This window comes from Monodelphis domestica, chromosome 5 (genome assembly GCF_027887165.1).
Source record: "Monodelphis domestica isolate mMonDom1 chromosome 5, mMonDom1.pri, whole genome shotgun sequence".
Taxonomy (NCBI): domain Eukaryota; kingdom Metazoa; phylum Chordata; class Mammalia; order Didelphimorphia; family Didelphidae; genus Monodelphis; species Monodelphis domestica.
The window spans coordinates 11048592-11075034 of NC_077231.1; the positions used below are offsets into that span (position 1 = coordinate 11048592).

At 40.5% G+C, this 26443-nt stretch overlaps 1 long non-coding RNA gene across 1 annotated transcript in view; it reads right to left on the minus strand.

Moving 5' to 3' along the window:
- Window positions 1-26443, minus strand: part of LOC103098891 (uncharacterized) — a 124486-nt gene that overhangs the window by 81075 nt on the left and 16968 nt on the right. Inside the window, exon 2 of the long non-coding RNA XR_472194.2 lies at window positions 8883-8956. This is a non-coding gene — a long non-coding RNA (uncharacterized LOC103098891). The remainder of the gene's footprint in view (window positions 1-8882; window positions 8957-26443) is intronic.

A 26443-nucleotide genomic window follows, 5' to 3' on the forward strand; every position in this document is an offset into this window, starting at 1 on the left:
TAAAATGGAAAGTTTCTTGAGAAACAGTGACATAGGCTTATAATGAGGCTTATAACATAGGTTTAATCTCCCAAATTCCTTCACTGATCCTCTAAGGCAGGATCTCCAGGCCACTCATTGATACATTTTGACCTATCACAACCTTCTTGAAAAGCCATCCCCAAAACAGAGAAAATCCTGCAGATGAGGTCTGACCAAAAAGCAGGTAGTCGTGGGACCCCAAACAGACCACAGTTCTATAGCTTCTTAAAGTTGATGAAACCTGGGTCAGAAAGGTTTCTAGTGCTCCTCTGACTCTTTTTTCCTCAGTTTCCCTTAAAATTTTGTGTTTCTTTTTAGCAATGTTCCTGTGGGAAAGCCTAATTTTTTTCTAAGGTAAGCTAAGAGAGAAAAGGGGCTTCTTTCCCCTGGGGCCTGAAAAATCAGAAATCTGGTTAGGTTGCTTTAGAACAGGAAAGTTTCAATGTGGCTAGGGTTGGGCATATGAATCCAGGGCTCTTACTTTATATGTTGATTGTCAACAGAACCTCTGGCCCTCATTGAGAGACTAGTACCATAAATCCAAGATGGCCCATGCTCAACTAAATGGTATCAGCCCCTTGACCTGACTTCCCTTTCAGACTCTTGATCCTCTAAAAACCTGTATCTCAATAGATAAGCTTTGAATCTGTGCTCTGAAAATGACACAGAAAATAGAAAGGATCTTTGATTTTAAAGGTCCATTAAGAAGTCTTGGCCACCCTAACCTTCTGCTGGAAATGCAAGTCAATCTTTTTTATACCAATATTCTTCTGGTGATTTTGCTGCAAGTCAGAGAACACATCAGTCTCTGGAAAATTAAAGTAGAATGAAAACCAAAGGTCATTAAATATATGTGTGTGGAAAGGGGAAGAAAGAGGTTAGAAAGGAAAGAGAAGAGGAAGTGGAGGAGGAAGGGGGGAAAGGAGAGGGAGAATAGTGAATCTGAGCAGGATGCAGCATATGATCAATGATGAATTATTCAGATTACTTTGTGTAAAGGACACCCACCAAAGAAATAAGTGACAAGAAAGAGGAAATAGGCCAGTCGCATAGTAAGAATGAGGAAGAATCACTGTGCAACCAATATGTTCTATTTGTATTCTTATCACAAAGGAGGGCCCCAGCATGTTGGATGAATCACCCTGTGTGTGGTAAAGTTATAAAATGACATGAACAGGAGGGGCATGGAGGGCTGTCATCTCCTTCATTGGAGGCAAAATCCAACATCAATGAGCCATAGAGCTAGTGGAAAAGCAGGATAAGGAGACTGTAGGAAAACAATTTGCTGCTCTCCCAGCTTGCCCCATATCCAGGAGAAAAAAATGAGTCAAAGATTCACAGGATTTTAGAGATAGAAGGGGCCAAGCCCTGTATCTGCTGTTTCATTGCTTTTTCACCTAAAGTTGCTTCTCTGGTAAGTGAAAGGGTTAGAATAGAATAGAATAGAATAGAGGACTTCTACTATGCTTTTAGTCTCTATCTACAATAATAAAGTGAATGCCAGGGAGATTGTGTAGCTTGGGGACAATCATGAATCAATCAAAGCAGTCAATTCATAAATTCAACCATTTAGGAAAGTATCTCCTATCTCGAAGTCCTATTCAGAACATACTTTATCTTACTTCATCTTCACAGCAATCCTCTGAGGAGAGGACAGGACAGGAGAGGAGAAGACAGGAGAGGAGAGGACAGGAGAGGACAGGACAGGAGAGGAGAGGAGAGGAGAGGAGAGGAGAGGAGAGGAGGGGAGAGGAGAGGAGAGGACAGGACAGGACAGGAGAGGACAGGACAGGACAGGAGAGGACAGGAGAGGACAGGAGAGGAGAGGGGAGAGGAGAGGAGAGGAGAGGAGAGGGGAGAGGAGAGGAGAGGAGAGGAGAGGAGAGAGGAGTGGAGAGAGGAGAGGAGAGGAGAGGAGAGGACAGGAGAGGAGAGGGGAGAGGAGAGGACAGGACAGGACAGGACAGGAGAGGACAGGACAGGACAGGAGAGGACAGGAGAGGACAGGAGAGGAGAGGGGAGAGGAGAGGAGAGGAGAGGAGAGGAGAGGGGAGAGGAGAGGAGAGGAGAGGAGAGAGGAGTGGAGAGGAGAGGACAGGAGAGGAGAGGAGAGGAGAGGACAGGAGAGGAGAGGACAGGAGAGGAGAGGAGAGGGACAGGAGAGGACAGGAGAGGAGAGGAGAGTAGAGGACAGGACAGGACAGGACAGGACAGGACAGGACAGGAGAGAGGAGAGGGGAGGAGAGGAGAGGAGAGGAGAGGAGAGGAGAGGAGAGAGGAGTGGAGAGAGGACAGGAGAGGACAGGAGAGGAGAGGAGAGGAGAGGAGAGGAGAGGACAGGACAGGACAGGACAGGACAGGACAGGACAGGACAGGACAGGAGAGGACAGGACAGGACAGGACAGGACAGGACAGGACAGGACAGGACAGGACAGGACAGGAGAGGAGAGGACAGGAGAGGAGAGGACAGGAGAGGAGAGGAGAGGACAGGAGAGGACAGGAGAGGAGAGGAGAGGAGAGGAGAGGACAGGACAGGACAGGAGAGGACAGGAGAGGACAGGAGAGGAGAGGGGAGAGGAGAGGACAGGACAGGACAGGACAGGAGAGGACAGGACAGGACAGGAGAGGACAGGAGAGGACAGGAGAGGAGAGGGGAGAGGAGAGGAGAGGAGAGGGGAGAGGAGGGGAGGGGAGAGGGGAGAGGAGAGGAGGGTAGTGATTGGCTTATCCAGGAGACTGGAGTAACTTAAACAATTCTGTGTTGCAAAAGAATACACCTCAAATTTAACAAATACATGCTTATTATGTGGCTGGTACTGGGCTTGTCATTGTGAACTCTTGCTTTCAAGAAATTTTAGTACATTGGGGCATTCAAGTTGTCCATAAATAAATATAATTTAAGAAAAATCGTGATAGAGATAAAAGACAAGATTCAGACAAAGTGTTCCAGGAAATCTATGAAGGGAGAGTACCACCAGATGGGGAGTGTCTCTGGAGGCTTCCTGATTAAAGCAAAGAAATTAACCCAATCCGAAAGGCATTTACTATTATCTACCATTGTCAAAGCATTTTTCTGGGTGCCAGGGATATAAAGATAAAACAAAAAGCCAAAAACCAGCTTCTATTCTCAAAGAGCTTACATTCCTTTGGGAGAACTGAAAAATGGATAGACAGACAGAGGAGGGAGAAAGCTACAAGTCAGAGTGTTGGGAGCAGCCTACTCTGTCAGGATGCACATGAAATGGACCCTGATGGATGCCAGGGATTCTAGGGACTGAGGATGAGGAGAAGGAGCATTCCAGGAATGGGGAAAAATTTGTCCAGAGACACAAAGGTAGGACAAAGAATTCTGACTTCCTTTTGTGAGCATAAAGAGGCCAGTCTGTCTGGAATGTTGAGTATGTGAAAGAGAATGAAGTGACATTAAATCTTGGAAAGATAAACTGATACCAAATGGTGAAGGGCTTTAAATGCCACATGGAGGAATTTCTTTTATAATTCTAGAAACAATCAGGATACACTGAAGAATACTGAACAGGGCATTTTCAACAGATGTGGTTAATCTTATACTGGCAGCAATGTGCAAGATGAATTGGAGGTGGAAGATATTGGAAGCTGGAAGTTCAATGAGGAGACTAGTGTGACATTACAAATGCAAGGTGATCCATCCCTGAATTATTGTGGTGATAAACTCAGTGGAGAGAAGACAGGAGATGTGCAGAGAAGTGTTGTGAAAATAGAAACAACTTTATTGTCAACTGATTCAATATGGGAGAGATGGGAAGGGAAGAATAAAGGATGACTCAGAGCTTATGGCCCAGGACAACTAGAAGGGGGATCAAACCATCTACAGAAATAGGAAGGTTAGGAAGAGAGGAAAGTTTGGGAGTGAAAAAATGAGTTATTTCTCAAAAATGTTTTGGTGCCTCTGGAATATCTAGGTGGAGGAGTCCAATAGGAGTCTGATGAAGTGAAGAGCTAAGAAAATAAACCCCAAACCAAATTTTACCTTTCTAGCTGATGTTTATCATTTGTGGAATCTTTTGTGATTTTTAATCAAGACTCTGCTTAATTCTTCTGGAAGTTAGCTGAAGCCAAATCTCCAGGGTCCCAAGCATCTGACTGACCAAAAGAGGACAGAAGTCCCTCATACACATTTACATTGTAGGTACATGAGAGACTCTAGGGGTTGCCAGGGTTGATTTTGTTAACAGCTACAGATACCAAAGGTGCAGCTGGTTTTTTGGTTTTTTTTTTACACTTTGGAGGCAAACGTGAGTCAAAGGATGGGAGCTCACCTGGGCTGAGGAATCATGACTACTAGAGAAGAAAGCATAATATAGCTGAACTTAGACCATTGCTGCTGAAGATGAAACCAGAGAAGAAGGTGTTCATTTTGGATTTATCTGCCAGGAGAGGGGAAGTATGTCCCTGAGTATTGCTTTCATTGTCCTCTAAATTTCAGTGCCCTAGAGCAAAGCCACAGTTCTACCTCCCTAGTTAATGCTATGCCAACTATAGTAACACCTGGGCCTCTTTCTACCTTCAAGTGTGGTGGATGGAGTACTGGACCAAGAGTTCAATAGCTAAACTAGATTCAAATTCTTCTAAATTCTCTTTCCTCCAAAAAATTAATTCATCCTTCTGCACCACAATTTCTTCAACAATAAGATGGAGACATAATGACTACTACTGCTCTACCTACCTCACAGGAATTTTGTGAGGATCAAAGAAATTTATATGAAAGTTCTCTGCCCTATTTAGTGGACCACTGTTTTGTTTCACTTCTTTATTAGTTCAAAAAGTGCTTCAATCAATATTTGTATGTTTCTGGGAGCTTTCTTTTTCTCACTAACTTCCTTGGGACATAAGCCTAGCAGTAGAATCTCACCCAAATCTTTTCCAGATTAACTGTTTTCTAGATATATCTTTCCCTCACCTCTGCCTTATTCTATACCTGCACAGTTGTTATTTGGAAACCCACTACACCTGGGTGTACTTCCAAGTGTATTTGCATTCCAAATGCTAGGAATCTTCATTTTTGGTTATTTGAGTTAGTCATCTGTTGACCTCCCCATTCCTCTGGATATTCTCCCCTTCCCCAGGTTTCATTATGCTGCTTTGGTGAGGTTCTTTCCCTAATTATCTTATATGTCCTTCTCAGTCTACCCTGCAGTGTTTATGTCCATATCCAGACTCCAATGGGTGGGGGAGCCCCAAGACTTTCTGAAGAGTCTTCTCTCTCTAGGTGCCTTCTTGCAGCTTTTTCTGCCCTTGAACATACTTTTCAAGAATATTCTGGGATCAGATTTGACAGGGATTTTCAGTTTCACTCTTCAATTAATGAACTTTCCTTTTTTAGTTATCACAGATCAAGTTTGCTAATTTATAAGCAGTGACTTCCCAGCAGAAGACACATCCTAGAGTGCTTACTCGCTTCTAAGAGTGATCTGATATGACATCTGCTTCGGTCCCTTTATCATTAATTGGAAATAGTGCTTTAAAATAGTAATGTACAAAAGTTAAACTCCCCCAAGGAGGGAGAAACTTTGTGTTGTAAAGCCCTGGATTTGGACTCAGAAATCTGGATTCTTGGCTCTGAGATTCACTATTTATGTGTAATTGGGCAAGTCACTTCCCCCTTAGGTCTCATCCTTAAAATAAGAGGGTTGGACTCAGTAATATCTAAGGTCAAGTACCTAGATGGTACAGTAGATAAAGTACTGAACTTGGTTAGGGTCAGGAAGACCTGAGTTCAAATTCTAAGCATCTGTTACCTTATTACCCAACCCATTTGATCCCCTGTTCTACCTGCATGGGGCCAGATTTCTTAAAATGGCACCAGCTAAGCATATTGGTCATTTTGGGAAGTAACCAAACAATAACATTCTACAGTGCTCTGATATTAGAAGGTCAAAATGTGTCCCTCACAATCCCAATCTGGTCCCATCTGTCAGTCTTCATATCAGTTACCAGAGAATAGTGAGCCCCTTCCTTGCCTTCTGCCACCCACAGTTGGGCTTTAATGGAAGGAGAGGGAAGAGTCAGAGTAGGAAGGGTTCTCTGAAGGGATATGGCACAACCCATAGTTAAAAAAGAGTGCCTTAAATGACATGCCAGACAAGTGGACATCCATTCTCTGCTGAAGACTTCGAAAGATGAGGAACTGACTGTTTCCCTAAAGAGATCATTCTCTTTAGAGATAAAACGGCTCATCAGAAAGGGCTATTGTTACTGCAGCTGCTATTGTTATATATTGAGTGAAAATATTCCTCTCTGCAACTTCATCCCATTGGACCTAGTCCTACCCAAGAGTTGAGCAAGAAAAGTCCTTTTTTTTCACATAAGCGTCCTTCATGTATCTGAAGACCACTGTCATGACGCTTCCTAAGTCTTCTCTAGAAGGAACATCTCCAGGTCCTTCACTGAATCCTTGAAAGTCCTGGATTCCCGTAGCCCACAGTTTTCACCATACTGATTGCTCTACTCTAAAGTTGTTCCAATTTGTCATTGGCTCTAGCTAATGACTCACTCTAGCTCTGCTTCTGAATCACCAGACTTTACCTCTGCCCCTTTGGCCTTCTGATTCTGGAAGAAACTTCTTTCCCTGAGTTCTTTTTGTTAACTGGTATAGTCCTCCCTAGAATCTTTATTTGAGGAGAAGTTCCCATGTCAAGCATGATAATTCCATTCTCAAGCTTAGCCCCTAGCACTCCAAGACTTCTCAACTTCAAGTCCAGAAATCTTCTCACCCTAAAAGTTGTCTGTACCCTTAGATCCATTCCTCTGATTGATGGGTTTCTCCCCAGAAACTCTACTTGGAGGAATGTCCAAGCTAACCATGCTTATTCCTCTCTCAGGCTCCATTCATGCCTCGGTAGACTTGTCCCACTATGGTTTCCCCCACCCAGACTTTTCAGCCCCTTTTTAGTTATTGTTTTCCCTTATTAGAATGTTAAGCTCAATGTAATGTAATAATGAGCCAAATCTTTTTGCTTGTACTTACCACAGTTCCTGGCACATAGCAAGTATTTAACAAATTCTGTGTCTATTTAAATATCATAAACAAATCAAATGTAGTAAAAGTTAGAAAAGAAACATAACTGGGAAAAATCTTTGCAACAAGTTTTCGCTGATAAAGCTATCATTCTCAAGATACTATAGGAACTCATTCAAATTTATAAGACTAAGAACTATTCTACAATATCAGTAATCAAATAGGAAAAATCTAAATGACTAATAATTACATAAATGCAAATTAAAGCAACTGAGATAGACAGAGATGACATAAGAGGGAAACAGCAAATGTAAGAATGTGGAAAAGAAAAGATTAGTCCATTGTTGGTAGAGCTGTGGCAGTCCAGTCATTCTAGAAAATAATTTGGAACTATCCCCCCAAAGTTACTAAACTTTGTATACCCTTTGATTCCAGTTTACTTTTGCTAGACATATCCCCCAAGAGTAAATGGACTTATACTTACCAAAATAATTCTAGCAACTGGTGTAGTAGACAAAAGTGACTTGGAATATGGGAAATCTGTGTTGAAATACTAACTCAGACACTTACTAGCTGTGTGACTCTGACCAAGTAACAACCTATGTCTGCTTCAGTTTTCTCATCTGGGAATAATGGGGATAACATCTATCTCCCAGTGTTGTTGTGAGGATAAAATGAAATAATTATAAATTGGAAACTAAGAGGTATTCTCATCTTAGAAAATGCCTAAATTAATTGGGAATGTGAATGTAATGGAATAGCATTGGCCCATAAGAAATTATGAAATGGTCAATTGCAAAGGAACTGGGAAAACCTTAATGAACTGATGCAAAGGAAAGTGAATAGAAGTAGGATAAATGTTTAAACAGCAATAACAACATTATAGAGAAAACAGCCTTGAATGATTTTAGAGCTCTGATCAATATAATGATAAACCAAAAGAATAAATATATTCACTTGATTGACAGAGATGTGATTAACTTTAAGCAAGTGGATATAATATAGGAATTTATTTGCCAAACAATGTATCTCTGAATTGAAGGATTTAGGGGTTTTTGTTTTGGTTTGATTTTTTTCCAATTTGCTCAATGGGGAGGGAAGTATAATAGGAGTCCAGATTAATTTTTTTTAATCCTGCTTGAAAAATGAAATAAAACTGTATAGGTAAAAAATGTCTATCTCAACTGTGGTGTTCATAATCAAAAGAGCATTTATTAAGCCCCTAGTCTGTGTGTGGCACTTTACTAAGAGAAATATCCTAGACTTTGAGGAGCTCACTTGCTAAAGAACTCCTCTAGATTTGGGCTGACATGAGCATTGTGCAGTGGGGCTATCACTTCCCTAGATTGTCTCTCTGCAGTGTATTCAGAATCAGAAGACCTGGGTTGATATCCCACCTCTGCCCCTTATTCCCTTTGTGACCTCAGGTACAACATTTAACCTTATTAGGCCTCAGTTGCCTCATCTGTAAAATTAGAGGATTGGACTAGATGACCTCTAAAGCCCTTTCCAGCTCCAGGTCTATGATCTTATAATCAATTGCACCCAAAGCGCTAACTTTGGGTTAAAAACCTCTTATCTAGGCACCCCAAAATATTCACATTGTCCTGACTTAGAGGTGGGAAAGAAGTAGGAATTGTAACCCAATTCCTGGCTTTAAAAAATGTGATGGTTTTTTTTTTCCTCCTCAGTATGGCTAATTAGTCCTCATTAACACATCTGCTTTGCTGAGCCATACTAAGCCCTTAAGTGCCTCCATTTTAATGCCTGCAGCTAATGTTGCCTCTTAGCTTCTAACTGGGGATGAGGAATCAATTTTAGGCTTGGTTCTGCAACCTTTACTAGGGTCAAAAAACACACTCACTTTAGAAGCTGACAGCTGCTCAAAAGCAGCAGCTCTTGATGGAAATCATCCTGTTGTGTTTCTTTTTTTCTGATCTAGAAAATTAAGGGGAAATGGTCCATTATCCACAGGAGGATTGCTTTGAATTAATCGTATTTATTGTTATTGTTACCATTATTAGACAAATACACTTGGGAAATGGATCCACTTAATTGTGTTAACAATGTGATTATCTGATGTCCCCAGTGCCAGGCTGGCCAGGGTGAGAAATGTACTTCTCATCTGTCTCCTTTTGTAACTGGACTGAAGGAAGGAATCAAGGGGAAAACATCTATGCTGCTAAATGGATATGGCCAGCCTCTCATAAAAGTATTTTCTTTTGTATGAAGGAATCTCAGCTTCCTAAAGTCAGAAAAAAAGGACCTGTCACAGGTAGGAGCAGCAACTGGTCCATTGTAACTAGCCCTAAGACCATCTGACCAAGCATGACATCCTTCATTAATAGCAATCATCCATGGTGTGGTCAGCACTAGAGATATGAGCATAAAGAAGTTTGTTCTCAAGAAGCTTACTGTCTACTGGGTTTATAGGCCAGGACCTATTATGCCAGTTAAAATTTTTTAAAAATTAAAAAAATCTGAAATTTAGAATATCAAAAGGAAACAAAGGAGGACTTAAGGTCAACCAGTCTGATTTTAACCAGCAGGGGTCATGGATGGCCATTATGTTGGTCTTGTTCAACAAAAGAAATCAGGTACTAGGCATTGTAAACTCATTTTGATAGTTATGTATTTCAGTAAACCAGAGAAGAAATATTGAGAAAGTTTTGAACTTTCTAGTTCTCAAAAAGTCAATAACCTCCCATCCCTTGTCTCTTTGGTCCTTTCTGCAGTCAAGTGCTGACTTATTTTCAGGGTGTGTGTGTGTGTGTGTGTGTGTGTGTGTGTGTGTGTATACACACATGTGAGTGTGCATTTATGTACACAGGTATGCTCAAAGCCAAAACTATTGTGGATTTACCCAATCAGAAATTGATTCTTGTGCAGAGTGAAAGGAGCAGAACCAGAACATTATACACGGTGGTACAATCGAATGTAATGGACTTCTCTACTAGCAGCAACGCAATGACCCAGGACAATTCTGATGGACTTATGAGAAAGAACACTACTCACATCCAGAGAAAGAACTATGGGAGTAGAAATACAGAAGAAAAACAACTGCTTGATCACATGGTTCGATGGGGATATGATTGGTGATGTAGACTGCAAACAATCACCCTAGCGATTGCACTATCAATAATATGGAAATAGGTCTTGATCAATGACACATGTAAAACCCAGTGGAATTGCTCATTGGCTATGGGAGGGAGGTGGGAGGAGGGGAAGGAAAGAACATGATTTATGTAACTATGGAAATATATTCTAAATTAATTAATTAAATAAATAAAATTTAAAAAAGAAATTGATCCTTGAATCCTTACCCTTAGAAAATCCTTCCTCTTTCCTGAACTTGCTATATTATACATATATAATCATAATTTATGTGACTCCCAACAGAAATGGACTAGCATGCTTTTATGTTGTCAACAATGTTTATACTTAGCACCAGAAAAAATGAAAGACCTGAAAAAATCCATTATGAAATATTTACCAAATGTCTGCTCATTTATGTCCTAACAACTCCCCCAAAAATATACTAGCTGCTCTGAATCCAGAAATTTTAGGAAAGGAATTAATCAGTTTGTTCAGTGCCCAGAGCTATACCAGCCCTAGGTGTAAGAAGTAATATAGCAACACAAATGATTGCCAAATGGTGTTCCAACTCACATAATGAGGACTAATTACTAGATGAGTTCTTAGGAATTCAGAACCCAACTTCTTGACTTGGAGCATGGACTCTAGAGAAGAAACATGTTCCTAGAACTGGTCCTTTTTGTTCAAGTGTTCTGTCATTAGGAGGGATTTTCAACTGCTTCTAATCCATCAATCACGGAAAGTACAATGTAGGTTAGTTCATCAAAAATGGAGCCAGGGAAGTAAACACCAGGACAGGCCAAATGCAGAAAGAAACTGCATTAAAAATTTCATTTTACCTCCTCTGCCCCTTTCTCATTTGTGATCTTTAACCATCAGATGCCATATCTCATTGTTGTTCATTAGCTTTTTTGAAGGGGACTAATGACATTATGGGGTGATATCTTGACTTGAACATGAATTGTATTTACGTGAGACAGAGTTGCACAAAGCCATCAATCTCATTCTTTTCTCCACAATCATTGAAGTCCAGTGGCGAAGCTATATTTGGGATGACTGGCAGTGGCCCAGGATGTAGTGGGTGACCTTGGCATCCTTGATGTCTAACCAAGGTCTAAGCCTTCCACAAGCACTCCTAAAGCTGCCTTCATGGCCATTGGAACAAATTGTTGTTTTCCATTCATTCCACCAGGGGAAGTCTTTACATGCTTGGGTAGACATCCTCCTAACTAACCTATGGGTTTAAGGTCTGTCGGTTATGCTCAGTGCCAAGATAGGCTTATCAGAGTGTGACTGCTACACATACTACAGCTTCTTGGAGCTGCAAGTGAGAGTTGGGTGACAGGTAGATACCAAAAATAGATCAGCATCCCTGAAAATGACTTGGAAAGTCCTCACCCCAGAAGTACCAGTTCTCCCTATATCCCATATATATCTCCATATATCCCCTTACTTATATCCCAGGCATATCTTATTACATACAATTGCAATATATAATCACTCATTTTTCAGTTCCTCCTCTCAAAGTTATTGCTATGTGTCTCTGGAAGAGGGGAGTGAGGTGACATAGATATCACTAACAACAGCTACAACATCCCAGACTAGACTGTATTAGGATCACTTACAAAGTGTTTTTTTTTATTGTGTGTGTGTGTGTGTGTGTGTGTGTGTGTGTGGTGGACCACTTTGAGAGTGAAATTTATGAATCTCCTTTAAAAATATCCTAAATCTATAAAGTAAAATACATATATTTACAAAAAAATAAATTATTTTAAAATAGTTAATATTTTTAATGTCACATCCCCAATATTAAAATTTCCTGAGTTAAAGATACTAAGGTATATTTAGCACATATCCAGAAGCTAGGAAGTATTTCATAGCAGACAGGATGAGAAAAAAAATGTTTTTAACTATTGCTCCAAAGGAGGATGTTTTTACTGAGATTTCATCCCAACCTACTCTAACTCACCACATTTTCTCACCACAAAGATTCATTTTCAGGTGAATATCTTAGAAAGAAATCTTTTATCCCAATGTAATCAAGGCCAATGAGGGAGGGAATGTGGTCTCTTCTAATCTGGAAAGTGACCAAAAGCTGAACTATGGAAGTCAAAGAGCTAGTTGAGAGGGAAAGAGATGCCTTAGTATTATTTTTCTGGCCTTCATGCCCCAGATGAAGTTTAAGAGCAGCCTCAATTTTACAATTGTTATCTGAAATGTGTGATTTTCCAACTTTTATTCAACCAATCTTCTCCTGTGATACTAGCTCACCTCAACCACACTTGTCAGCTCAGATAACAAAGTCTTCCTGATGTGGTCTCAAGATGGGAGAATGGGATAGAGCTCTTCATGATCTGCCCCTGACCCTCTACCTTTCCAACATTTTCTAGCCCAAGAAGATTGTTCTATTTTTGAGTCTTTCAACAAAAATATTTTCCATGGGTTAGCACGTCATGAATGAGGCCATATTGATGAATGGATCCATGAGGGAGGACATCCCAGTCATCTTTCTCTGTTTCTTTAGCTTATCCAAGGTCAGCAAGCTCACAAGCAAAAGTCATTGGCCACAAAGAGAACTTGTTGAAAAAACAGAGCACTTATAGCCCAAATCTCCTCTTTTGGCTGGGGAAAAAAAGAATCAGTTCTTCTGGAGGTGAAACAATAGATTCATCCCTACATTAGAGAAAGAGGCAGGATAGTACAGTGATAATCCCATTGGATTTGAAGACTAGAGATGACAGGATCAGAGATTTGGAACTGGAAAGGACCTCAGAATTCCTGGAAGTAAGGATTAAAGGCATGGATCTGAGACATCCCACCTGGACTATGAAGGACTATAATTTCAAATTCAACATATCCAAAATGGAATTTGTCTTTTCCACTCAAATTTGTTCTTTACAAACTTCCCTGTAACTGCTAAAGGCACCCTCTTTCCCTCAATCACCCAGGCCCAAAACCTTGATGTCATCCTTGATTCCTTACTCTCTTGTACTCCTATATCCAATGAGTGATGAAGTCTCATTAGGTCTACCTAGGAAACATCCCTTGTATGCCTCCTTTTTTCCTTCTCTTACAACTATCCCTCTAACTCATCCTCTCTCACTTGGATTAATATAGTAGCCTTATAATTGGTCTCCCTATCACAAATCTCAACTCACTCCATCTCATGTTCTAATATTTGATATTTAAAGCTCTTCATGGCCTGGCCCCTCTCTACTTTTCCAGAATTTTTGGATCTTATTTCTCTTCATGTACTCTATGACCCAAATACCCTGGCCTATTTACATTTCCCTCTTCATCTCTTATGTCAATACCTTTCATTATCATCCATCCGTGGAATGCTCTGCTCCCTTTCCCCTCTCTTAGTTTCCCTGGCTTCCTTCAAGACAACTTAAATGTTATTTTCTGCAAAAGGCTCTTCATTTACCCCCAGCTGCTAGTACCTTCCCCTTTCAGATTAGCTTTTTATATACCTAATTATCTTGATGTACTTCAATGTTCACATGTTGCTTCCTCCATTTGAAAATGAGCTCCTTGAAGACAGTCTTTATAAACCTTCTTTGTATCCCCAGCACTTAGCATGGTACCAGGTATGTAACAAGACTTACTTGAAGTTACTTGCTCTACTGTTTTCACTTTGAAGAGCAGAAAGCTTTCCTAAGACATACAATCCCAACTATCTGCAAGGGATCTTTTTATGCCTAAGTGCAAAACTCTACACATATATCTCCTTTGTAGTTCATTTTTGTCTAGGATATGCCAACAACTGAGAGTGCTGAATAGCTTTGAAATGTTTAGAGAGAGGATTGTAAGGTCGGTTAATATCATTGAGGGAAAGCATTGCTTTCCATCATGAAGATTATTCAATTTCTAAGAATGGCATTTTAGGAATGGATCACACCAATGGAAGGTGAGGAGGCAACAAAACAATGTTTAAATCAATGGTCAGACCAAGATCATAAAGGAATTTGGGACTGAAAGAAGGGGAAATAAGGTAGGATTTGGAGGAGGGAATGTTTTTGTTTTCTAGGATATGAAAAGCAAGAAGATGAAAATGTCAACAGACTCATTCTCTTGGGTCCCTAAACACTGAATTAGGACTGTTGAGAAGAGCTTATTGGGAAAGAGATTTTAATTTGATGAAATACAAAGATTAATAATGATGAACACTGTCTAAGAATGAAATGGACCATCTTGGGAAGTAGGTATATCCTGCCATTGAATGTCTATCTGTAAAGGCAGGATGATGGAATGATGGATTAATAGAATGGATTCATGCTCAAGTGTGGGCTACCCTAGGTAGCCTCCAAAGTCCCCTTAAGTTCTGACATTCTGAGATTCTAGCTATCTCTTTGGTAGTTTTTCCAGGATACCAACACTTACCAAAATATGTCCCAATTTCACAGTTAAGTTAATTTCACATTTCTTCCAATTTGGGGACATTGATGGTCTAATTAGTTGTGTGACCATGAGCAAGTCACTTCTACTTTCTAGGCCTCAGTTCCCCACTATAAAATGCATGTGACCAGCCTAAACTATCAGGAAGCCAGCTCTGATAGAACATGATTCCATAATTCTGCCTTTACTGGAAAGAATGACTGCTGGATGCCCTCTTCTTCCCATTACCAAATTTCCCCATCCACACTCTGAAGTCATACTCCAGGACATGAATCACTAGAGAGTGCAGCCTGAAAAGCCATGGCCTCATATCCATTGAATTTAATTAACATCTAGGCCCAAAGAATCCCAAAAGGCAGAAAGAGAGATTAAAAAGGGCCAGAGCACAAGCTTCAGAGCTGAGTTGTTAGCCAGGACAGCAAATGGATAATCCAAGGAAATAAATTAGTCCTTATGGCTAAGTCAGAGCAAACACCCATTTTTGGCACTTCCAAGAAATGATGAGAAATGGATGAGAATGGAGGGATGACAGATAGGAAATGAAAAACCCATACATATCCTGAGATGACCTAGAGGGAGGCTCCAAGGGAGATGTTTCCTGATAATGTTCAAATAAACTCTAGTACACCACAGGTGCAGGAACCCTAGGATGGCTGAAGGGTAGAAAATGTGGGTTGAAGCCCCATTCATTGACTTATCCAATGACTTTAGGCAAATGACCTCGTCTCTGGTCCCAGAGTCTCAATTTCAATATCTACAAAATGGTAACATTAATAATTCTCAGGTCCTACCAACAGATGTTGCCTGGATAGAAGTTCCATGCAGGAAGCCACTAGGGGATGAATGGCCCCACTCAAGGCTAGCCAGAAGGTGCCCCTCAGGACTGTAAAAACTTGGCAACGGAAGAACTGTAACTTTGAGTGAGCTCCCTTCTTGAGCTTCCTTCTCTATAAACTAAGGAGGTTGGACCTGATGATTTCTAAACTGAGGCCCAAGGTAGGGATTGAAGAAGGATGATTTCTTCAAAGCCATAGAGCTTGTTGATGACAGAGAAGAGACTGGAACACATGTTTCTTGACTCCCAGTATGCTGTTTTTACCAATACACCAGAAATACTCTGTCCTCTCCTCCATCCAGGGTCTTTTGCTAAATTGTTTCTTTCCCTTATGTTGGAATTAGGATCTTGGAAACAAAGCACCTTAGCATCTTAGAGCTAAACAGGAGCCTACAAGTCCTACCCATACTTGGCCAATTCATGAGATTGAAAGGCCATGGAAAGGAATGTTGGAGGCCAACTTTCACATTTCACTAATGAGGAAACTAAGATCTGAAGAAACTGAGTGACTTCCCCAAGGTTACTCAGTTAACAACAGTAGAATCAAGGTCTAAATTCAGGTCCTTCTTATGTCTCCAAAGGGGATCCTCTTTCCATCATAGTATACTGTTCTACATCCCTGACAAGTGGTCAGCCAGTCTACTAGAAGACCACTGTGATGGGAAGCCCAGTATGCCAGGAGATAGATAATTGATGTAATATTGCCTTTATTTTACCAAAATATCTCTCACATAATTTATGTTAAACTGCATTCTGGAAGTAACAATGTCTACAGAATGCCGGAACTATCACTCAGTCAAATGACTTGGAAATTTAGTGCAAGAAAAGAAATCAGCTCATCTCTTAGCTGACTCCAGTCAAAGTTGTCAGATCCCTCACTTTGAGTAGCCACAAGGCCCTCGAGCCAAGCTCAATTCCCGAAATTAAGCCTGGGAGGAAGAAATGAAGTGCATATATGATGTTTAGAGAATAAATGACTATTCATTTAGGGGTCACTGGGTATTAGAGTTGCTTTCTCTTCTCAGAGATTTCCATTAAGGGAAGTGACTCCAGTATAAGGGGTGGGAGCCATACCAAAGAAACCGATGAAACCCAGTAAATGAATGGTCTCCCTTTATGCCACCCATGCCTTGGCCAACTCAGATTTAATCCCATTATGTAAATCAAAGGCAAGACCAGATGTGACAGAATTCAGAGGTTCTTACTTCCTGGGGGTCTGGGGGGTGAATTTAGAGAAATCACTAACATTCCTTCTCTTTAAGCAAAAGATCTTTTGGGTATTTCTTTATTCAACTCTGAATGGTATATACATATATATGGCCACTCATTATTAATTCCATTAAATAAACATTTACTAAGCCCCTACTAGTGAGCAGTTAGATGGCCTATGTTTGGATAGAGCCCAGTTATCAGGAATACATGAGTTCAAAGCTAGCCTCAGATACTTACTAACTTTATGACCCTGGGCAAACTTCAGTTTGCCTCAGTTTCCTCATCTATAAAATGATAACAATAATAATACCTACCTCCCAGGGATGTTGAAAGGATCAAATGAGATAATAATTATAAAATACTTATCACAGTGCCTGGCAAATAGTGGAAATGCTATAGAAATGTTAGTAATTATTATTAGTGGCAATGGAGAAAGAACTAGAAGTAGAAGAAGATGATGATGATGATGATGATGATGATGATGATGATGATGATGATGATGCCAGGCACTGTGCTAAGCACTAGGGATTCAAATAAGAAAAGGGAATCTGGGAAGGGAGACCACAAGAGGGTATCATGTTCCCAGCAGAACTTCAGACAGAAGGTGGAGATTGTTAAGTCATCATGTTACTGTCATTTTCTAGAGTTTTCTCTCTCATGACAAATTACCTTGAATTTGATTCTCTCTGTAGATACTGAATCTCTCAGAAGAATGTTAGCTCTTTGAGGGCAAGGATTAGTTCTTATTTAAAGTCCCAGTACATAACACATATACACAATAGACACTTTTGCTGAATTGAATGTATTATCAGCATCTAAATTATCATGACCAAGTTCCCAATATCACTTCCACAATTATCTTCTTCATCACCATCATCATCTCCAGAATTTGATCCTTCATAGCTGACTTCTCCCACTCATTCCATCAATGCAAATCCATCCTTGGAAACAAATCAGTGGGGATGAGCTATTCCACACTGCACTGGACTGTTCTTCAGATGGTGTACAATGGCTTACATACAAAGACTTCTCAAATTGTTAAGACCTTACCAAGCTCACTTCTTGGTCACAGAAAAGCATTTTAGAAAGATGATTGTGAGGTGTCATGAAATAATTACAAAGAATAGATACCAACAAAATGTTTCATGACCTCTAAGTTTGAGAGGTTAGCCACATGACCACATCATTTCTGAAGTCCTTTCCAGGATTGTGTTTGTATGTATGTGTGTACATACTTTAGGACTTTGAAATATTGTGATTTCTTCAGTGTTGGTATTTCCTGTACAGATCCACATTCTAATCCTCCAATGAATTTTAGAATGTTCATGAATCGATATAGTTAAATAAAATGAAAAGTCATGGTGACCTCAGCCATCTTTCACTCTTCTCTTGCCCCCACCCCAATCCAATAAGATGTCAGATTGTATCTCAATTATGCCTCTATAGCCTCTCTTGCATTTCCTTCTCAACTCTCAGATAGCCACCACCCTAAGTCATACCTACATTTCTTCCAGTCTGAGTTATGGCAGTGGCCTCCCAATTGGCCACACATTCCCTCTGCAATCCATATTCTATTTTTTTTTATTTTTTTTATTTATTTTTTAATTTTATAGTATTTTATTTGTTCATTTCCATGCATTTTTCATTAAAGACAAAGATCATTTTCTTTTCCTCCCTCCCACCCCCCCGTGGCCGACGCGTGATTCCACTGGTATCATATGTGTTCTTGACTTGAACCCATTGCCATGTTGTTAGTATTTGCGTCAGAGTGTTCGCTCAGAGTCTTTCCTCTGTCATGTCCCCTCAGCCATTGTAGTCAGGCAGTTGCTTTTCCTCGGTGTTTCTATTCCCTCAGTTTGTCCTCTGCTTTTGGATAGTGTTTTTTTCTCCTTGATCCCTGCAGATTGTGCAGGGACATTACACCACCACTAATGGAGAAGTCCATTATATTCGATTATACCACAGTGTGTTTGTCTCTGTGTACAATGTTCTCCTGGTTCTGCTCCTCTCGCTCTGCATCACTTCCTGGAGGTTGTTCCAGTTCACATGGAAATCCTCCACTTTATTATTCCTTTGAGCACAATAGTATTCCATCACCAACATATACCACAGTTTGTTCAGCCATTCCCCAATTGATGGGCATCCCCTCATTTTCCAATTTTTGGCCACCACAAAGAGCGCAGCTATGAATATTTTTGTACAAGTCTTTTTGTCCATTATCTCTTTGGGGTACAAACCCAGCAGTGCTATGGCTGGATCAAAGGGTAGACATTCTTTTATCGCCCTTTGTGCATAGTTCCAAATTGCCCTCCAGAATGGCTGGATCAGTTCACAACTCCACCAGCAATGAATTAATGTCCCTACTTTGCCACATCCCCTCCAGCATTCATTACTTTCCATAACTGTCATGTTAGCCAATCTGCTAGGTGTGAGGTGATACCTCAGAGTTGTTTTGATTTGCATCTCTCTGATTATAAGAGATGTGGAGCACTTCTTCATGTGCTTATTAATAGTTTTGATTTCTTTATCTGAAAACTGTCTATCCATGTCCCTTGCCCATTTATCAATTGGGGAATGGCTTGATTTTTTGTACAATTGATTTAGCTCTTTATAAATTTGAGTAATTAAACCTTTGTCAGAGGTTTTTATGAAGATTTTTTCCCAACTTGTTGTTTTCCTTCTGATTTTAGTTACATTGCTTTTGTTTGTACAAAAGCCTTTTAATTTGATGTAGTCAAAATTATTTATTTTACATTTTGTGATTCTCTCTATGTCTTGCTTGGTTTTAAAGTCTTTCCCTTCCCAAAGGTCTGACATGTATACTATTCTGTGTTTACCCAATTTACTTATGGTTTCCTTCTTTATGTTTAAGTCTTTCACCCATTTTGAATTTATCTTGGTGTAGGGTGTGAGGTGTTGATCCAAACCTCATCTCTCCCACACTGTCTTCCAATTTTCCCAGCAGTTCCTATCAAATAGTGAATTTTTGTCCCAAGACCTGGGATCTTTGGGTTTATCGTATACTATCTGGCTGAGGTCGCTTTCCCCCAGTCTATTCCACTGATCCTCCTTTCTGTCTCTTAGCCAGTACCAAATTGTTTTGATGACTGCTGCTTTGTAATATAGTTTGAGGTCTGGGACTGCTAGGCCCCCCTCATTAGTGTTTTTTTTTCATTATTTCCCTGGATATCCTTGATCTTTTGTTATTCCAAATGAACTTTGTTATGCTTTTTTCCAAATCAGTAAAGAAATTTTTTGGGAGTTCCATGGGTATGGCACTAAATAGATAAATAAGTTTGGGCAGGATAGTCATTTTTATTATGTTGGCTCGTCCTACCCATGAGCAGTTAATGTTTTTCCAATTGCTCAAGTCTAGTTTTGGTTGTGTGGCGAGTGTTTTGTAGTTGTGTTTATATAGTTCCTGTGTTTGTCTTGGGAGGTAGATTCCTAGGTATTTTATTTTGTCTAAGGTGATTTTGAATGGGATTTCTCTTTCTAGTTTTTGCTGCTGAGCTGTGTTGGAGTGCAATCCATATTCTATATAGTTGACAAAATCAACTTCCTAATGCTCTGACTGCTCTGATCACATTACTCCTCTAGTCAAAAGTCTTTAGAATTTCTATCCTGTTTGCTACTTAAAGTAAAAACTTCTCATTCCAGTATGCAAGCTCTCCTCAACTGACTCCAACCTATCTGTTCAACCTTATCTCACATTTCTTTTCTGTTATAAGAAACCCCTTAGTTAGTTATTGTTCACCTCAGCAGAGCTGCTCTCAGCATGCTATCTTCCATGGGTATACTTTTCCTCATCCATTCCATACAAACCTCACTACTCTTCCCCTTCTTTATCAGCTCAGGTGCTACTTATTCAATGAAGCTTTCTTTCATCTATTCAAATATCCCTAAGCATTTTTACAGGTCCTCTCCTTTGTACCATATTCATTTATGTGCTTGTCCTCTCCTGCCTTGAGAGTCTGTATCTGCCTTTGTATGATCAAAATTGAGCATTATGACTTCTAAGTTGCTTAATAAATGTAAATTTCAATGAAAGGTTTCGCTTAGCTGATGGCAATATTAGGGGAATGAAGACTTCTATGTTTAGCTCAGGTGGTTTGAAGGAGGAGATCATAGGAGATGAGTAAAATTGAGGAAATGATGCATAAGGATGTTTAAGAGAGTATCAATATATGTGTTGAAGTCCCTTAGCTTAAAGACAGGGATTTAAGTGGGAGAGAGTCAGAACACTGAACTCAATGAGGATGAGTTAGGATGAGTAAGTTCTGTGGGTTGGCAGATAATAGTGATCAGAATATTGATTGGGTGATAAATTTAGATTAAATGAAAATTGAAGGAGGAGAATTTACCAAGGGATGATGGTAAGTCTGAAAGTGGCAATGGGAAGCAAGGAATATTCTGACTACCCCACCACAGAGTCAAAGTATAAGTGAAAATCCAACCCTTGCTGAAAGGGTGGCCAGGAAAATTGTGTCCTCAGTAGTTAACCCTGGACTCAATGAAGGTGAGAAGGTTAAAGGGTATGACTAAAGAAAAAGGCTTAAGATTAAAGTGAATTAATTCCTTATAGAGTAGGTATTCTAGAGGTCACAGTGGGGAAGGAGGGTAGATATGGAGAGGGATTTGGGTAGATAGAGCTAAGGAGGGTGGGAGTAAGGGGGCTAAGAGTCAGGGAGGAAGAGCAGGATTTGTATAACAAGAGTCAACAATGGGTGAAGCTAGATGGCTGAGTGGGTTAAAAGCCAGTCATAGATGCAGGAGGTTCTAGGTTCAAATCTGGCCTCAGAAACTTCCTAGCTGTGTGACCTTAGGAAATCACTTAATCTCCATTGCCTAAAAGGGGTATATGGGGTGCTCAGGGAGGGGTAGTATCTCTGGTATTGAGGGCTTGTCGTGCCCTCCTAGGGCAGCTCTCCAGCCTCTGACCCCCACCTGACACCCAGCTCTCACTTGTGGTTCCCAGTAGCTGCTAGCATGCGGCAGTGGCCACACCCCGGGCAACGGCGTCGACAGGCCGGCTAAACCTTGTGAGGGTAGCCATCGGGTCGTCGACCCCTGGTGAACCAGGGCTTTGCTCACCCAGCATGTGAAGACTGCTTCAGCGTGAAAAGCAACTGCTTGACTACAGGGTTGGAGGAGATAAGACTGAGGAGAGACTCTAAATGAACACTATAATGCAAATTCCAACAACAGGGAAATAGGTTCGAGTCAAGAACACATGTGATAATCAGTGGAATCATGCGTCGGCTATGGGAGAGGGAAAGGTGGGGGGGGGAAGGGGAGGGGAGGAAAAGAAAACGATCTTTGTTTCCAGTGAATAATGTATGAAAACTACCAAATAAAATAATATTTAAAAGAAAAAAAAAAGACTGCTTCAGCGGAACAGGCGGAAGAAACCAACAAGAAGGTTCAACGGCTGAGATGGCAACGCAGCAAGGCACTGTGGAGTGCTTAGGGCGTGTTGGAGCATAAAAGACAACATGGCCGTCCAATGCAGCTGAGGAAATCTCCAGGTGTAACGACTTTTTGTGCCACTGGACCCAGGCTTCCAATGCTGAGAGAGTGGGACTGTCTCTGTGCATCGACTTTTCCACTTAAATCTCCTTCACGTACAAGTGTCTTTGTGCACAAAAACTCACAAAGACAATCGTCATCCTCGATTACCGAGAGACGACTACCAAACCAATCTCCATTGCCTAACTCTTACTGCTTTTTTTGCCTTGGAACCTAAGATTTAAGGTAAGGATTTTGAAAAAAAAAATAGTCAAGGATATGAAGAAAATAACAAAGTAGGAGTATTCTATTTAGGAATGAGTTATGGCAGAATATCAGTAACTGGAGATAGTTCCCTTGAGGAAAGCAGATGATTAGACTGCTTTACTGTCTCCCTTGAAATCCTACCTAATGGTAGATAGTGATGTGGTGACCTATGAGACCCATGAGGCCCAGCAAGAGCATAAAAAGGTATTGCTTAGGGGAATCTGGGTAAGATCTGGCAGTTCAACATGTGTCTGGTCCAAGGATAGCCTCCAATTCCCTGGAGAAGGATCTGGGATGAAGAAATAAGCTGTGAGGTCTGAATCTGAGACTGACTCTGGGTTCCTTGGAAAGACCTTGAGAGAAAGACAGGGGCTGGTAGGTATATGGTTTGGATGAAGTAGTTGAATTAAATGATTTCTGAGATTCTGTCCAGTTCTGACATCCTATGTTCTATGGTCTATATTCTTGGGCTGTTTCCAGTTTTGACATACCATGAGTAGAAATTCAGGATTTTTCTGACTGCCACATATTACCTATTACTTCCAGGCAAAGTTGCAGAGGGAAGATTTCATCTTGATATAATTACAGACTTTCTAACAATCAGAATGGTCCTAAAATAGAATGGATTTCCTCAGTAAGCTGGGGTCCCACTTCAGCAGAATTCTTTCAGCCAAGGCCAGATGATGACTGGTCAGGTATGTTTTCTGAGGGAATCTTAATACCAGAGATGGATTGGACTGGGTGGCCGCTGAAGTCTCCTCTAATGATGAGATTCTATGACTCTATCATTCTAAATGTGTAGTTAACCAGAGAAAGAAGAACCACAAAAATAAGAAGCATTATCTCTGTGTTTCCATTTGACGCACAATCATGGCACCATCATCTCCAAAGAACTCCTTCCATCCAAATGTTGACAAGTTGCCATGAATCATTTTAAAAGAACTGGACAGAATCATTGATTCAGTTCCTGGAATAATGAGAAAGTGGATTCGGTGGTGTTCTCTGGGTGTTTCCAAAATTATTCTCAAAGCCCACTCTACCTTAGAGGTTTATCAGCTAGGTTATTGCCATTCCTGGAGCTGTTTGAATAATCTTACTAGGAATCAAGGTCAGAGTAAATAGTGGAAGGTAAAGCAGAGAAAAGTAGCGATCTGGGGATATAAATGGTACCCATCTTCATCCGGCCTTGCAAACATAGAGTAAAAGCTAATTAAATACCAGTGGTGTTCTAAAACAGCCTCCAGATCACTCTGGTTTTAAGTGTTACTGTGTCTTTTTATCTGTCTCTGAGCAGGTCTCAAATGGACAAGTTGCCGATGAGAGCGCCATTTGGTTAGGCTCCCCATACCGCTAACAATGCTTGTTAGTGGATTTTTAAATAGCAGTGCTCATGTTTTGAAATAGCTTCTCTCAAGCCATCATCTGCTGCCTATCTTTAATTGGGAAGCTTAGAAAAATCAAAAGCATAGACCAGAACAGTAAGCAAAGCTGGGAAGAACAAGGGGTTACTGGCCATGGGCGTCACACCAGGGTATGGGATAGAGGAAAAAGTCAAGATTCTATATGCCTATATTTTGGAGGGATTCAGCCTCAGGAAAAGAGGTCACCCATGGGCAGAAGCCCCCATAAACCACCCAAATGGCAGAGGGAACAAAGTTTAGGCCGACAGAACAAACACATGCCCTTGGTACTGTCAGAGGAAGGAGAAGTCAATATTTTGCAGGAAATGTATGACTGAACTTAATACTACTGGACTCTGGAAAGACATTTAGAAATATAGTATTCCATAATTGGAAGGGAGACCAGAGAAATTCCAGTTCAGTCTATACCCATGGAAAGATCCCCTCTCTAACATCCCAAAAAGAGATCTTTTATTATCTATTTAAACATATATGCAATAGAGAATTCACCAACCACCCCTTGAAGGAGTGTCTAGGTAGATACTAGGTAGATACAATAGATAAATTACTGGGTCTGGAGTCAAGGAATCCTGCGTTCAAATCCAGTCTCAGATATGTAGTATCTGTGTGACCCTGGACCAGTACAACGCTCTCTCGCTCAGTTTCCCCAACTATAAAATGGAGATAATAACAGTACTTACCTCTAAACATCCTTGTGATGTGAGATATTGGTAAAGTTTTTAGCACAGTACTTGGCACTCAGTAAGTACTTAGTAAACACTTTTTCCTTCTTTTCTCCTCTGCCTAAGGTACTATATCCTATTATTCAATAGCTCTAATTTTTAATAATAGCCCTTCATTTGATACAACAGTTTAAGAATTGAGAAGGCTTTCTTCAAAACAATTACATAAAGCATATGTTGTTTTCTTTTTTGAACCAATCTGGAATTTCAGTGGGGAGGTCCATATTTATGATTTCCTTAGTCTAGGGAACCCCTAGTGTGGAAATTTTATTCACCACTGCTGATTAACAACTCTTCAATTTCTAGATTTAGTCAATATGTGTCAGAGGTAAGAATATTGATGATGACAATGAGAAGGATGAAGTGATAATGATGGTTTTAGTAGACTGCAAGCAGTAAGAAGATAGGCTCTAGGCTTTATTCATGGCTCTCTCCACTCTTAACTCAGGATGCTGAATAGCTTATGGGAATGGTGAATAGTATAATGGTAGGTGAAAAATGGGTAAATGGATGGATGGACAGAGTAATGAGTGGTTAGATATATGAATAAATGAGCAATCTAGTCTTTTGTCTTGATTACTCAACAAATACTCCTGATGTGTTAGATATCTAATGGTTTGTGTCCTACACCTACCTTCTCTTCTCTCTGATATGTTGGTTATATACAGAAAGCTGAAAGTAAATGATGCTTAAACACTATTCTCATCTCTCCAAAGACTGTTTCTGATCCCTTGTCAGAAGTTTTAACAAAGGCCTTTTTTACATAGGAAGAAAAGTGTGTTCTGGTTTTGTGTGAGGCAGAATGGTTTTAATGGGGCATTGTGCCATGGACCCAATCATCATATAATTAAGACCTAGTAAGATGTTTACAAATGATATTATTACTAAGAAGACCAGGTTCTCTCTCATCCCTAATGAGAAGTCTGAAAGACTTTCCTCTCTATTCTTCCTCAAGCCTCTTGGTTGGGTGATACATTAGAAGGGATTTGTGCTTCACATGCTTCATGATCATGTCCTATCCTAGAAGTAGCAGCATGGTATGCTGGAAAGGGAACTGCATCTAGACTCAGAGGACATGGCTCAAGTCCTAGCTCTGCCACTTACTGTCTATGTGACCTTGGACAAGTCAATACAACTCTCTGGGTTTCTGTTTCTTCATCTGTAAAATAAGGAAAATGGACAAGATGGCCTCTAAGGCACCATCCAGCTCTAAATACAGGATCTTATGATAGCATGACCTTCTGCTAAAGCTCTGCTCTCAGGCATCTTTGTGACATGGGAATCACCTTGGACCACATGCCCTGGCCAACTCTACCAAGCTGGAAGTCTTTGAGTATGGGTTAAGTGAGAGCATCTGCATCTGCTGTTCAAAGCCTAATGCTAAGTTTGGGAAAGTCTTACCAACAGGTGGTCTATAAGAGGAAACAATTATCAGGTACAGCAACTTTTGAAGATCATCCCCTAGGCTCACAAGGAGTTGGGGTTCGCATTAGTGGAAGGAAACCCCCACCAAATAAATCACTGATCCTTGACGTATTGAAGAACAACACAACATCGAGACACCCTAGGGATCATCTGCCCTAACCACCTTCCCTCATTTTATAGACGATGAGTTTGAGGTCCAAAGAAAGGCAGGGTTCTCCCCATGGTAGGCTTCTGCTTCCAAGTTGAGGGAGCTCTTTTTTCTATATGACCCTCTCATTTCTCTGAATCCTCTCTTCCATAAAAAGAGAGACTGAGAGAGACCATTTGGGAAATGTTCCTTTAAGTCTTTATATTTCTAAGGTCCAACACAGAGTTTTCACACATAGTAGATGCTTTGTTCTTTTAGGAAATTCCATTGTTATTGGTGAAGTGACGTGAATGAAATGTCATTGACCTGAACGCCCAACCCATCTCTGTTTCTGCTTCTGCTTGACCTTGAGCTACTCCCTTCCTGGATGCTCCAGTGACCTCTCAAAGGAGA